The following is a 12,897-nucleotide window of genomic DNA, read 5'->3' on the forward strand; positions in this document are numbered from 1 at the left end:
CTGAGGCTAGGGAACACGGTCACCACCGACAAATCCATGATTATCGAAAGCTTCAACAAGCATTTCTCAACGGCTGGCCATGCCTTCCGCCTGGCCACTCCTACCTCGGCCAACAGCTCCGGCCCCCCCGCAGCTCCTCGCCCAAGCCTCTCCAGGTTCTCCTTTACCCAAATCCAGATAACAGATGTTCTGAAAGAGCTGCAAAACCTGGACCCGTATAAATCAGCTGGGCTTGACAATCTGGACCCTCTATTTCTGAAACTATCCGCCGCCATTGTCGCAACCCCTATTACCAGCCTGTTCAACCTCCCTTTCATATCGTCTGAGATCCCCAAGGATTGGAAAGCTGCCGCAGTCATCCCCCTCTTCAAAGGGGGAGACACCCTGGACCCAAACTGTTACAGACCTATATCCATTCTGCCCTGCCTATCTAAGGTCTTCGAAAGCCAAGTCAACAAACAGGTCACTGACCATCTCGAATCCCACCGTACCTTCTCCGCTATGCAATCTGGTTTCCGAGCCGGTCACGGGTGCACCTCAGCCACACTCAAGGTACTAAACGACATCATAACCGCCATCGATAAAAGACGGTACTGTGCAGCAGTCTTCATCGACCTCGCCAAGGCTTTCGACTCTGTCAATCACCAGATTCTTATCGGCAGACTCAGTAGCCTTGGTTTTTCGGATGACTGCCTTGCCTGGCTCACCAATTACTTTGCAGACAGAGTTCAGTGTGTCAAATCGGAGGGCATGCTGTCCGGTCCTCTGGCAGTCTCTATGGGGGTGCCACAGGGTTCAATTCTCGGGCTGACTCTTTTCTCTGTATATATCAATGATGTTGGTCTTGCTGCGGGCGATTCCCTGATCCACCTCTACGCAGACGACACCATTCTATATACTTTCGGCCCGTCATTGGACACTGTGCTATCTAACCTCCAAACGAGCTTCAATGCCATACAACACTCCTTCCGTGGCCTCCAACTGCTCTTAAACGCGAGTAAAACCAAATGCATGCTTTTCAACCGATCGCTGCCTGCACCCGCATGCCCGACTAGCATCACCACACTGGATGGTTCCGACCTTGAATATGTGGACACCTATAAGTACCTAGGTGTCTGGCTAGACTGCAAACTCTCCTTCCAGACCCATATCAAACATCTCCAATCGAAAATCAAATCAAGAGTCGGCTTTCTATTCCGCAACAAAGCCTCCTTCACTCACGCCGCCAAGCTTACCCTAGTAAAACTGACTATCCTACCGATCCTCGACTTCGGCGATGTCATCTACAAAATCGCTTCCAACACTCTACTCAGCAAACTGGATGCAGTTTATCACAGTGCCATCCGTTTTGTCACTAAAGCACCTTATACTACCCACCACTGCGACTTGTATGCTCTAGTCGGCTGGCCCTTGCTACATATTCGTCGCCAGACCCACTGGCTCCAGGTCATCTACAAGGCCATGCTAGGTAAAGCTCCGCCTTATCTCAGTTCACTGGTCACGATGGCAACACCCATCCGTAGCACGCGCTCCAGCAGGTGTATCTCACTGATCATCCCTAAAGCCAACACCTCATTCGGCCGCCTTTCGTTCCAGTACTCTGCTGCCTGTGACTGGAACGAATTGCAAAAATCGCTGAAGTTGGAGACTTATCTCCCTCACCAACTTCAAACATCAGCTAGCTGAGCAGCTAACCGATCGCTGCAGCTGTACATAATCTATTGGTAAATAGCCCACCCATTTTCACCTACCTCATCCCCACAGTTTTTATTTATTTACTTTTCTGCTCTTTTGCACACCAATATCTCTACCTGTAAATGATCATCTGATCATTTATCACTCCAGTGTTAATCTGCAATATTGTAATTATTCCCCTACCTCCTCATGCCTTTTGCACACATTGTATATAGACTCCCCTTTTTTTCTACTGTGTTATTGACTTAACAGTAACTCTGTGTTGTCTGTTCACACTGCTATGCTTTATCTTGGCCAGGTCGCAGTTGTAAATGAGAACTTGTTCTCAACTAGCCTACCTGGTTAAATAAAGGTGAAATAAAAATTTAAAAATTTAAAAAATTCACGGTAAGTTCTGTTGTATTCGGCACATGTGACAAATATAATTTGATTTGAAGACATCGCATTCACACCGACTTGCGCAAAGTGGGCAGTTTGGATAAGTCACAAGTTTTCTGAGCTAAAAACATTTGACAAAAAAAACCTTGCTCTGTGTCGCGCCCACTTAGTGTTCACTGTGGGCGGGGGGAGCCCAGTGCCAAGGAGAGACGGTGTTAAGAGTTCAGTCACCTTTAGTTCTCTAAAGTCAACGGTAGTAGTACCCATAGCCATGTGGACAGGACATGAGCATTTGTCCAAGCAAACATCACATGGAATGGCAGTCTGAGCTGTTTGTCCTGTCAGTCAGATTAGTGTGACAGGCAGTAAGATTTAACATGGTCTGAATGTCACAACACGACCAGCCTGTCCATCTTGTTCTCCCCTTGACTCTCCTTACCCCGCAACCTCCACTCTCTTAACCCTTACCCCTTAACTGAGATATCTGGCTCAACGCCCCTCCCTCCACACTCACAGCAGGTGACTAAATATGTTGCACACATGCAGTATGTTTGAGGTCATTCGCAGGTCTGTGAAATGTCACTAACTGCTGGTGAGGCTTGGCTGTCTGCGCTGTGTCTGCCATACAGCTGTCCTGGTCCTGATTCTCCTCGCCCATGTCGAAGGAGTGTGGTGTTGATGGGGTAGTGAGATCTGGGTCAGGAGGGCCTGGACTGTCTGCCAGAGATGGAGGGGTCTGCATGGGTGCTTTCCAGGTGCCTAGCAGACTGTGACAGAAGCTAGGGAGGACTGGCTGGGTCACAGGCTGGGCCACTCTGACCCCGCCATATGGCTCTGTGGGGCTGTCATTTAGGAGTGCAGGCCAGGAACGGGACCGGAGGAGCAAATGGCTTTTTAATCGATTATAGGCACCAGCAAATGACACGCCTTTTTAAAAATTTCCATGGCTGCATTCGTCTTGCCCAACCCACTCCCATCTCTATTTAAGGAAGCTGCCTGTCTGTCTGAGTGTGTAAAGGGGGTGCATGCATTTACTCTCAATGGAAAAATAATGATTCCACTTATCCAGAAAGGCTTGGCTAACATACGACATGGAAAAACAGAAGTGTATGTTTCCGTGTGTCATTCTGCGCTGCATTATTTCTAGAAACAGAACTGCTATAGAGATCTCCTTGTAACAAATTATTTCGGGTTTTTTTAAAGGACCACAACGTATTTAAAGACTGTTCCTTTGTGTCTGAAGGAGGCAGTGGTTTCAGGGCAGTGAAACACGAACCTCCTCTCTGGTCTTTGGGTAGAAAGATGCTGCCTGCTTCCAAAATGGCACCTTTTCCCCTGTATAGTACATTATGGGCCCTGGTCAAAAGTAGCGCATCAGTATGTGGGGAATAGGTTGCCATTTGCGACGCAGTTGTTGCCTTGTGGAAACTCCCTATCCCACAATTTTAAAGCAGCTATTTGCGACATTCAAACAAGTCATATCCCCTGTGTGAGCCAAGTGTTATTATTCCATCACTCTCCCTCCTGTAACAATAAGGAATATTGTTTTAATACAACCGGCTGATGTTTCTACTAAAACTAAGACGCCATTGTGCCTGGATAATGGGTCAGTCTGAGGTGATTTGGAGCCATTTTCTACGGTGCCAGTCTTCTCAAACGTATCCCTCAGGACCATTTAAAAGGAAACTTTTACTCTGCTTGTTAACAATATCTGTGTTAATTTTTAGCTTTGAGTCACCTACCTCCTTAACGTTAGCTTAGGTGCTGTTGCATAAAAGATTTGTGTGTGTGTGTGTGTGTATATATGCGCGCCTCAGTGAATGAGGCCGCTGCTGTCAGTTTGCCTGTACAGGGCTCCCAGGATTTGAAAAATGTATTTTGTTTTAGACAAGGCAGGCTTCTTTGCTTTTTCACTGCAAGTGATTTTCTGCATATACACTTTTTACTGCAGCTAACCCTGCATTCATTACTATTTAATTTGACATCAGGGGAGCAACCAAACCAGGAATTAAATGATTTGGTGCAATGGGATAAAAATAGGATTCTTTTTTTCCCCTCTTTCGTTTATTGGGAGCATAATCTTTTTTAAAGATCAAAATTCCTGCAGCAGATGACAGTGGGATTAAGCCCTGGCAGATGTGCTGGTGGAGCGAGGGACTGGTGTTGTCTCTGGTGTGTGTCCTGTCCCTGTTTGCTCTACGGGTGTGCTTGTGACCTCGTGAGACACAGTAAGGGAAAGGCGGAGAATGGGGAAAAGAGGAGAGATGGCAGGTGCTCAGCTGGAGGTGCTGTCCTCACAGCCAGTATCTCTCTCGTCTTCCTCTGAACAGCTAGGGCAGCAAGACCCAACACGGAACCCTGCTACCCTGTCACATACAGTCCAGTCTCAATGCGCTGCTAGCCTCGCTCGCAGCCCTCCTAGTGCTCTTTTATAGTCCTGCTCAGTCAGTCAGTGACTCAACACACCACCACTGTGTGTAACCAGGGTCCATTCCCTGTGTGTGTGGAATGTGGTGGGAGTCGGTCTGTGTGTGGAACCTTGGCTAAGAGGGTAAAGGTCACCAATCTAGTGGCTACGGCTGTGTTGACATTTCACTCTATAGAATTACACTTTCCTTTTTCAAGTTCCCGAACAGTGAACATCAAGTTTTTATTCAAATTTGGATGAAACCAGCTCATACAGTACACGTACTGTATGCTGTTTTCATGTATATGTCCTTATGTCTAAGCTTCTAAGGCTAATCTTTCCAAGGTAATGAACAGAACGGAGGCGTTTATCCCGCAAATACCACAGTTGCCAAAGAAAACAATATGAAAGCACACATTTACCGGTAAAAATATATTTTTTGTTTTATTTGTATTAACAAATATACACTTTCTCATCTTTAGGTTGCTAGAAACGCGAACCTGTCATTTGTTCAATTAGTTCGATATTTATGGACGCGACCCAGTCCTTCGTTCTTTAATTACCATTGCCAAGCTCAGTGGCAACGTTCTTATCCTTCGCTTGCAGCAAACTATCTAGCTACACAGTCACAACCTCTGCAGCCAGAATAACAGGAACATTATTCCTTTGCGTTTATTCCGCTTATACCACAGTTGCCAAATAAAACAAAAAATATAAGCACACATTTACCAGTAGAAATAAAATATATTTGATATTTAAATTCATATAAGCAAATTCATACTTTAATCTTTCAGTTGCTGGAGACGCGTCCCAGTCGTTCGTAATTTGTTTCGTTGCCTGGCTCGCTAGCGACTTTCTCATCCCTTGCTTGCTAGCTAGCTACGGCTTACACAGTCACGACCTCTGCAGCCAGAATAACAGCAACGTTTGTTCTGTTGCATTTGTTTAAGCTGTTTATCCCGCTTATAGCACAGTTGACAAATCTAACAATACTAGTGGCTGTTTTCTATTGACATTTATTTGGATACCACACAATTTTGCCTGGCATGGCTCGAAAAGTAAAAGTGTTCATTCTCATCAGGAGACTCAACACTGTTTATTACGAGGAGATCACATTGCATATCAAACACTAGACTAGAAGCTAGCTAAATAGTTTATTGCTGGAAAACCTGCCAATATGATAACCAAATCAAAAATATCAGTTAAACAGCTGGTCAAAGTAGAAACTTGGGAGGATTTGACAGCATAGTGCCATGTGCGTCATGACTGGGACCAGATATTCATATTCATCACGTTAGGTCATCAGATGTTCCATCAAACTGTCTCCGTAAAAACAAATCAATGCTAGCTAAGTTTTTTTCCCCCACTCATTCGACCTGTGTTTTTATAACGTATCCAATTTTGGTTTGTATGGTTTTAGCGTTCTTTTAACTTTGTAGCAAGTACGGTATAAATGTGTAGGCTCTTATTGTGACATGATTACAAGGTGTCCCCGATTATATCTTTTCCAACTGTCCCGATATCTGGTTTTAATGTCCATTCTAGAATGCCCTTCTAACCAATCAGAAACGAGTATTCAATAATGCTGTGGCTTTACATGAACATAAGCTCCCTGTGACTGAGACTGCTTCAATGGTGAACTGGCTGGTTGAAACGAATGATCATTTGGAAATGTGAGAAGACATGGAAGAGGTATTTTACTGGGTTTCGCAGCCAGACAACAGATCAAACATGTTGTATAATCATTTGTCTCCACTGATGTTGTATAGTGACCTACCTACTTCAATCATATTTCAAGAAAGTAGAGTACATGATTTGTGCCGAGACACTAAACCTATTATCTGATGAAGCAACTGTCCTTAAAAAAGCGTATCTTGTTTTGTAGGTGTAGCAGCACCGGTGCAGTGGCCCTCGCCTGATAAATGTCTACCTGCGCTGACATTTTTATGGGTCTTCGTCAGCCAAAGGTGCGTTTATCCACGTTTCCTAATTGCAATAATGTAACAAATAGATACTGTATGTCACAGGCTGTAGTGTCTGGTCTGCACAGCTGTTCTATGGTGGCGTCCCAAATGGCACACTATACAGTGCACTACTTTTGACCAGAGCCTTACGGGTCCTGGTCAAAAGTAGTGCACTATTTAGGGAATTGGGTGCTATTTGAGAACGCAGCCTATGTCTTTGGGTTTAGTGTGCGCTCATATTTCCTTTCCAATTATATCAGATGGACAAACAGGCTAGTACTCTTATACTGTACTTTACTGATCTGTTAATATAGTGAAGTGAATTGCTATAAAAAGTGTTGCTTTGTATGCTGATTTAATGAATGGTGTTTTTCTAAACGTGAAATAACGTAAAGTATAGGCCACTCAAAATGCAACGAGAATAAATATTCCCCTCCCCCGGAGAATTAGATTAGCTGAAGTGACGCACCGGCGGGCCAAGATGCATGGGTCTGTCTAAGATCATACTCTGGAAATCAATAGATGTCTAAGATCAGTTTCAGCCCTGGGTTAAGGATGCCTATTCAATGTAATGTGGAACAAGACTATTCCCTTTATCAGGCACCAATGAACCTGTGCTCATGATTAAACACTAAAACCATCTCGTGTAGACTGAGGCTAGTAGAAGTCATCACTGGCCAAGTAGCAATCAGAACTCTTGTCACATCCTTTATCTTCAGCGGATTGTGGGGGTTCTAGTTAAAAGTTTTGCGATATAAATCAGCAACAAATGTATCCTTCATTATTGTCTGTGAAGGTTTGACTTGTTGTTGTGGGTTTTCTTCTATTCCTCTATGGTGATGTCCCTGGTCTGAATCAGTGGTACTGTTCTGTTGCCAACCGACAAATATTTAGCAGTCTTGGAGCTCGCAACTAAACCTGAACCTGTTTAGTGCAGGGTACTTTACGTTGATGCCAGGAAAAGTCCCAACGGTTATCCTATTTCTCGCTTTTTCTCTTTAGCTGTTAATTTACCGGTACATTGAGTTTAGATGTTGTTCTCAAGTAATTAAAGTTAATCTTGTTTCTGGCTGCCGAGACTGGTCTGCTGGGGCTAGCTGGCATGGACTGAATGACAAAAGTGTGTGAAAGGTAACCACAGTGGACAAAGTTGAATTTGTCTATTCTGACCTATATATTTGTCAAGCTAGGGAGGGAATAGCTGACTGGTGGCTGGATCGTTCACACACCTTGTGAAGGAGGTGGTACATCACTAGAACAGAATCTGTGCATCTCTCCCAGGAGTTCTGACCCAGCTCTGGATGGGGATATCGGCATCGGGGCTCGCATTGTGCAGGAGAGGAGAATTTTTAGACCGCTTTGCTCTTCCAGAGATGTAGTTCCCTTGACTGTGACGTCTTGTTTTTGAGAGCATTGGGCCCTGATGGAAGATACAGGCTGTGTCCCAAATGGAACCCTCTTCCTTATGTAGTGCAGTACTTTTGAGTGTCCTGGCAAAAGTAGTGCACTATATAGGGAATAGGTTGCCATTTGAGACCAACACACACACACACACACTGTAAACCCCACCTGCAGTCTGTAGCTATTTTACCCTCTGCTTCTGCATTCCCCTCAGGCTGCTATGGTAGACTAAGAAATGGAGAGAAGGCTGTTGCTGTAGACGCTGAGAAATGGAGAGAAGGTTGTAAAAATACCACGTCTGTTGGTGGAGTTGTTGTAATTCATCCCTTCGTCTTATTGCTACTGTACAGTGCAATGTGACCTCTGCCCATCTGAGTTCACTCCAAACACAAATATTATTTTTCTGCACATTTTCATGCCGGCACTGCCAATGACTCCTCACAATGGATTTTTTCCCCCACGCTGCTGGGAGGTGTGCATAGCCATCTGTGGAGATTGGCTTTGAGGCAGGGTCAATGCATCGGCTCCTAGAGAAACACTGCACTGTCTGAACTTCAACTCAACCTGGAGCACTGGGTGACCTTATCATACACTTGTTAGCACTGACTTTTATTTACTGAACCAGCTGTTAGTCATTGTGGGAGACCTTGTTAACCCTTTAAACGCGTGGAAATTGGCCTGTATGGATCGGGCTAAATTCAGATATTTCTTACAGAAGAAATATGAAAAGCATATGCAGAACCATGGTGGCAATCAGATTATGGGACCAAAGTTGAGGGCACAACAGTTCACCTGTCACGACTGAATCTAAACATTACACTGTTCATTTTGTTTTACTGTACTATTCCCCGAATTTGTTAATAATGAAATCTGAAGATACTCATTCACGCCAAGTCTTTCCTGAGCCACCAGTCATAAGCTTTAAGAGATGTCCTACCCTAAATGACAAATTAGTCCACAGTTATCTTCCGGGTGACTCTCAAAAAACTTGGCTTGACCACAAACCCAAGGGCCCATTTTAAATGTAACCATTGCAACCATTGCAGTAATATTGCACAGAAGAAGTATTTTGTTGACACAGCTTCCAAAATGGAGTATTACGTCAAGCATTTCATTAACTGTAAAACCACTCATGTCATCTACAGATTGGAATGTCCACAGTGCAAGGTGTTCTATATTAGATGGACAAAGAGACGCCTTCAAGACCGCTTAGCGGAACACAAGTACGCCATACGGGTAGTCACTGAAGACTACCCCATGCCAAGGCACTACTAAGTCCTTACACTATGGCAATCCTGCCTCCCTACAAGCTATGGGTATTGATCATATTCCGGCCTCTATTAGAAAAGGGGACCGTCAAACAGTTAAACCAAAGGGAAAGTTTTTGGATTTACAAACTACAGGCCACTAAATACCCTGGTTTAAATGATGATATGGATTTCTCACCCTTCCTGAAGGGTCGTGATGGGTCCATTTGCGGTCATCTAGTGGACATTTTGCTCAATTGCCCTCAGCTATGTTTAGACTGTTCATGTTTTGCTGTGTACTAGGGAATATATTGCTTTCTTATTCTTGACACTTCTCCCAGTCATATTTAAGGTTAGAACTACCTTTCTAAGTGTTCTGATACTTCTAGCTTGGAGTTGTATCTTTACGATAACATAGCTACAGCATTTCACCTTTTAATGTGTATATTATTGCTTACTAGGTGTGTCCAATCAATTTTGTGACCACTCCTTCTTTCAGTTAGGGCTAATTGGAAAAGCTGTTCAAAAGAGGACATTGTATTCCTTTTTTTTGGTACTCCTTGACGAAGGCCATGCAGCCGAAATGCGTCGTTTTTAAAAAACTTTGTTTCTATTGAACATGCCATACAAATAAAGGCATTTTAATTAATTATATGAAGAGTGCCTTGGTCCTCCTTTCTTTTTATGACCAATTTACCCCTTTTACCAAAGAGCACCTTCCATCTACCAAAATGTACTATTGTGTACCTTAGTAGCGCTTCCCTCCCTCCTCTTTCTCCTAATTTGAAAGGGTGTCCAAATACTTTTGTATGTCGTGTATGTGGCTCCAAGCTGATGTTACATAATGGATTCTTACACAGGCAGATTGTCTTTACCTTGCTGAATATCCACATGTGGTGTGATCTTTTTAAGTAGTGCTATGCTTGCTGTATAAAATATATTAAACTGCCACAGCTCCCATATGATACTTTTTAACATCTCAATCTGAAAACAAGGTTAGGATTTGAAAGTCCTATGCTAACAATTTAAGAGGGGTTTAACTTTAAGAGTGCATTTTTGAGGTTAGGAGTGTTAACAGTACTGGTTTCGATAAGGGTAGGATTTCAAGGTGCAGTACATTAGAGCTTTAACTTCCAAGCCTAACCTTGATGAATAAATGTGAGGTTAGCATATCTCAACTACAGTTTTGTGCTCACAAACAACTTTGAAAATAACAATCAAACTTTGTTAAGAGGTGAATGGTTGAAACTAGATGTCAGTTTTAGTCTAGCAAATTAAAAATGTTGACATGAATGTTTGCTAATTGTGTTAGTGGTGCTGCTATTAAAATGTGCAGAGGAGGGTTTCTAATGAGGCATTACCAGCCAGGCATGGATGGGAAGCTCAGCTCTCACAGGCCTATAGCCACAGGTCCTCTCTGCCACCTTTACACACTTTCTGTTCGGTTTTGATTTCATTAAAAGAGGAAGAGACCTCTCTGGCCCACAACCCAGTGAATCGCAACTGACTGTTTAAAAAATAATTAAGATGGAGGGGGATTTATTAAAAGTTGAATCACTCTTTTAAAAGTGACTATATGAGGGCCCCTAAATGTATTTGGGTGCAGTCAGTTGCGGGCGGTGATTAATAGCGACAATTTCATGAGAGAATTATTTTTACCCCTCGTGACATTTTGGGCTTGGAGTCTCAAATGATTTTTTTGTCATGCAGTTCCTGGTCTTCAAGTATTGTTTATAGCTCAGTTTGATTTATATGCTGTCAGAAATACCTAGAGGTTGCTGTTTGTCATTTGGGACATGGAGGCCATCTTAATGGACCTCGGAATAAGACTTTAATAAGTTAATGGACAGCGAGGGAGACGAGCTTCTTTTACAACTCCTCTTGGCACTCTGTTGGAAGCCAGTCAGTCAGCTATCAAAGGAATGGAAATATCGCTAACACTTTATAATGAGTAAGCATTAATATTCAACTATTTTTAAACTATTAATATATATAAGTATTTCATCATGGACAGCGAGTGCAATGAGCTTAATTTTACACCTCCACTTGTTTGGAGACAGACAGATATCAGAAGAATGGAAATATGCCTCCCGAGTGGCACAGCAGTCTAAAGCAGTGCTTGAGGTGTCACTACAGCTCCGGGTTCGATCCCAGGCTGTATCAGAGCCGGCCGTAACCGGGAGACCCATGAGGCTGCGCACAATTGGCCAAGCATCGTCCAGGTTAGGGAGAGGGGTTTGGCCGGCCAGGACTTCCTTGTCCCATTGTGCTCTAGCGACTCCTTGTGACGGGCCAGCTGGATGGTGTGTGGCTGGCTCCCGTGTTAAGCGGGCAGTATGTCAAGAAGCAGTGCGGTTTGGCAGGGCCGTGTTTCGGAGGACGCACTGCTCTCCACCTTCGCCTCTCCTGAGTCTGTAGTGGAGTAGCAGCGACGGGACAAGTGTAACAACTACTGTTACAAAAACAATATATAAAGAAAGTATGGAAATAGCTGTGCTGTTATTCCTGTTGAAGATTAGGTCCTGTCAACGTAGTTACCAACGTGTGTGAATCCTGACGCTTTCCGTTCCACTTTGTTGAGCCAGACACCTGTAACATATCATTTCCCACAACAACCTACAAGGAGAGATGCTCTTAGAGAAAGAAAAGGGATAAGAGAGATTTGTTCCTTAGTGAAGACACAAAGTAGACTAGCTACACACAGAACCTGACTACAGCAGGTATTATTGCACCCGGCCAACTGATTAAATGTGAGTTGACTTCCCTGCCACGCATCTAATGCTCTCTATCCGGTATCTCGTTTCCTGTTAAATTCATTATAGATAAAGGGTTTGGAAAGCACATTAGGCCTATAGTAGCAGTAACGCTGTGGTAAGTTCCTCAGCTCCCTCCTTTTCCACCTCGTAAACTGTAAAGTCATTTAAGTCACTGCTACACCAAAGCCAAGGGCTCTGTGTATTTTCTGTGCTCTCAACTTGCCACTTCAAATGACTTCACTCTCACGGGCAGAGCACAGCAATGAAAAGGGGATATGGAGAGTTTGTGGAGTTCAGCGTATACCACCATTTCCCTGGGATTGGACACAGCACTTGTAGTTAGGTGATTTGTGGCCATATATTGATCATTGCTCAAATGAAAGAAAATGCTAATTGTCACATGATTTGTCAATGACAGTGAAATACTAATACTGAACAAAAATATAAATGCAACATGCAATAATTTAATTGATTTTACAGAGTTACAGTTCATATGAGGAAATCAGTCAATTGAAATCATCTGGCAACAGCTCTAATATAATAATAATAATATATGCCATTTAGCAGACGCTTTTATCCAAAGCGACTTACAGTCATGTGTGCATACATTCTACGTATGGGTGGTCCCGGGAATCGAACCCACTACCCTGGCGTTACAAACGCCATGCTCTACCAACTGAGCTACAGAAGGACCATGCTCTGGTGGGCATTCCTGCACTCGGCATGCCATGTGCACGCTCCCGCAAAACTTGAGACATCAGTGGTTGTGTGACAACATTTCACATGTTAGATTGGCCTTTTATCGTCCCCAGCACAAGGTGCACCAGTGTAATAATCATGCTGTTTAATCAGCTTCTTCATATGCCACACCTGACAGGTGGAGGGATTATCTTGGTAAAGGAGACGCGCTCACTGACAGGGATGTAAGCAAATTTGTGCACAAAATGTGAGGGTTTTTTGTGCTTAAGGAACATTTCTGGCATCTTGTATTTCCAGCTCATGGGACCAACACTTCACGTGCTGTCTTCATATTTTTGTTCAGTGTAGCT

At 43.7% G+C, this 12,897-nt stretch overlaps 1 protein-coding gene across 9 annotated transcripts in view; it reads left to right on the top strand.

Moving 5' to 3' along the window:
- Positions 1-12,897, top strand: part of LOC118394083 (splicing regulator ARVCF) — a 258,146-nt gene that overhangs the window by 70,641 nt on the left and 174,608 nt on the right. For all 9 annotated transcript variants that reach the window (XM_052461724.1, XM_052461722.1, XM_052461723.1 and 6 more), the window contains exon 2: positions 6,366-6,447. The gene's annotated coding sequence lies outside the window, so the exon portion shown is untranslated. The remainder of the gene's footprint in view (positions 1-6,365; positions 6,448-12,897) is intronic.

This window comes from Oncorhynchus keta, chromosome 14 (assembly GCF_023373465.1).
Source record: "Oncorhynchus keta strain PuntledgeMale-10-30-2019 chromosome 14, Oket_V2, whole genome shotgun sequence".
Lineage (NCBI taxonomy): Eukaryota > Metazoa > Chordata > Actinopteri > Salmoniformes > Salmonidae > Oncorhynchus > Oncorhynchus keta.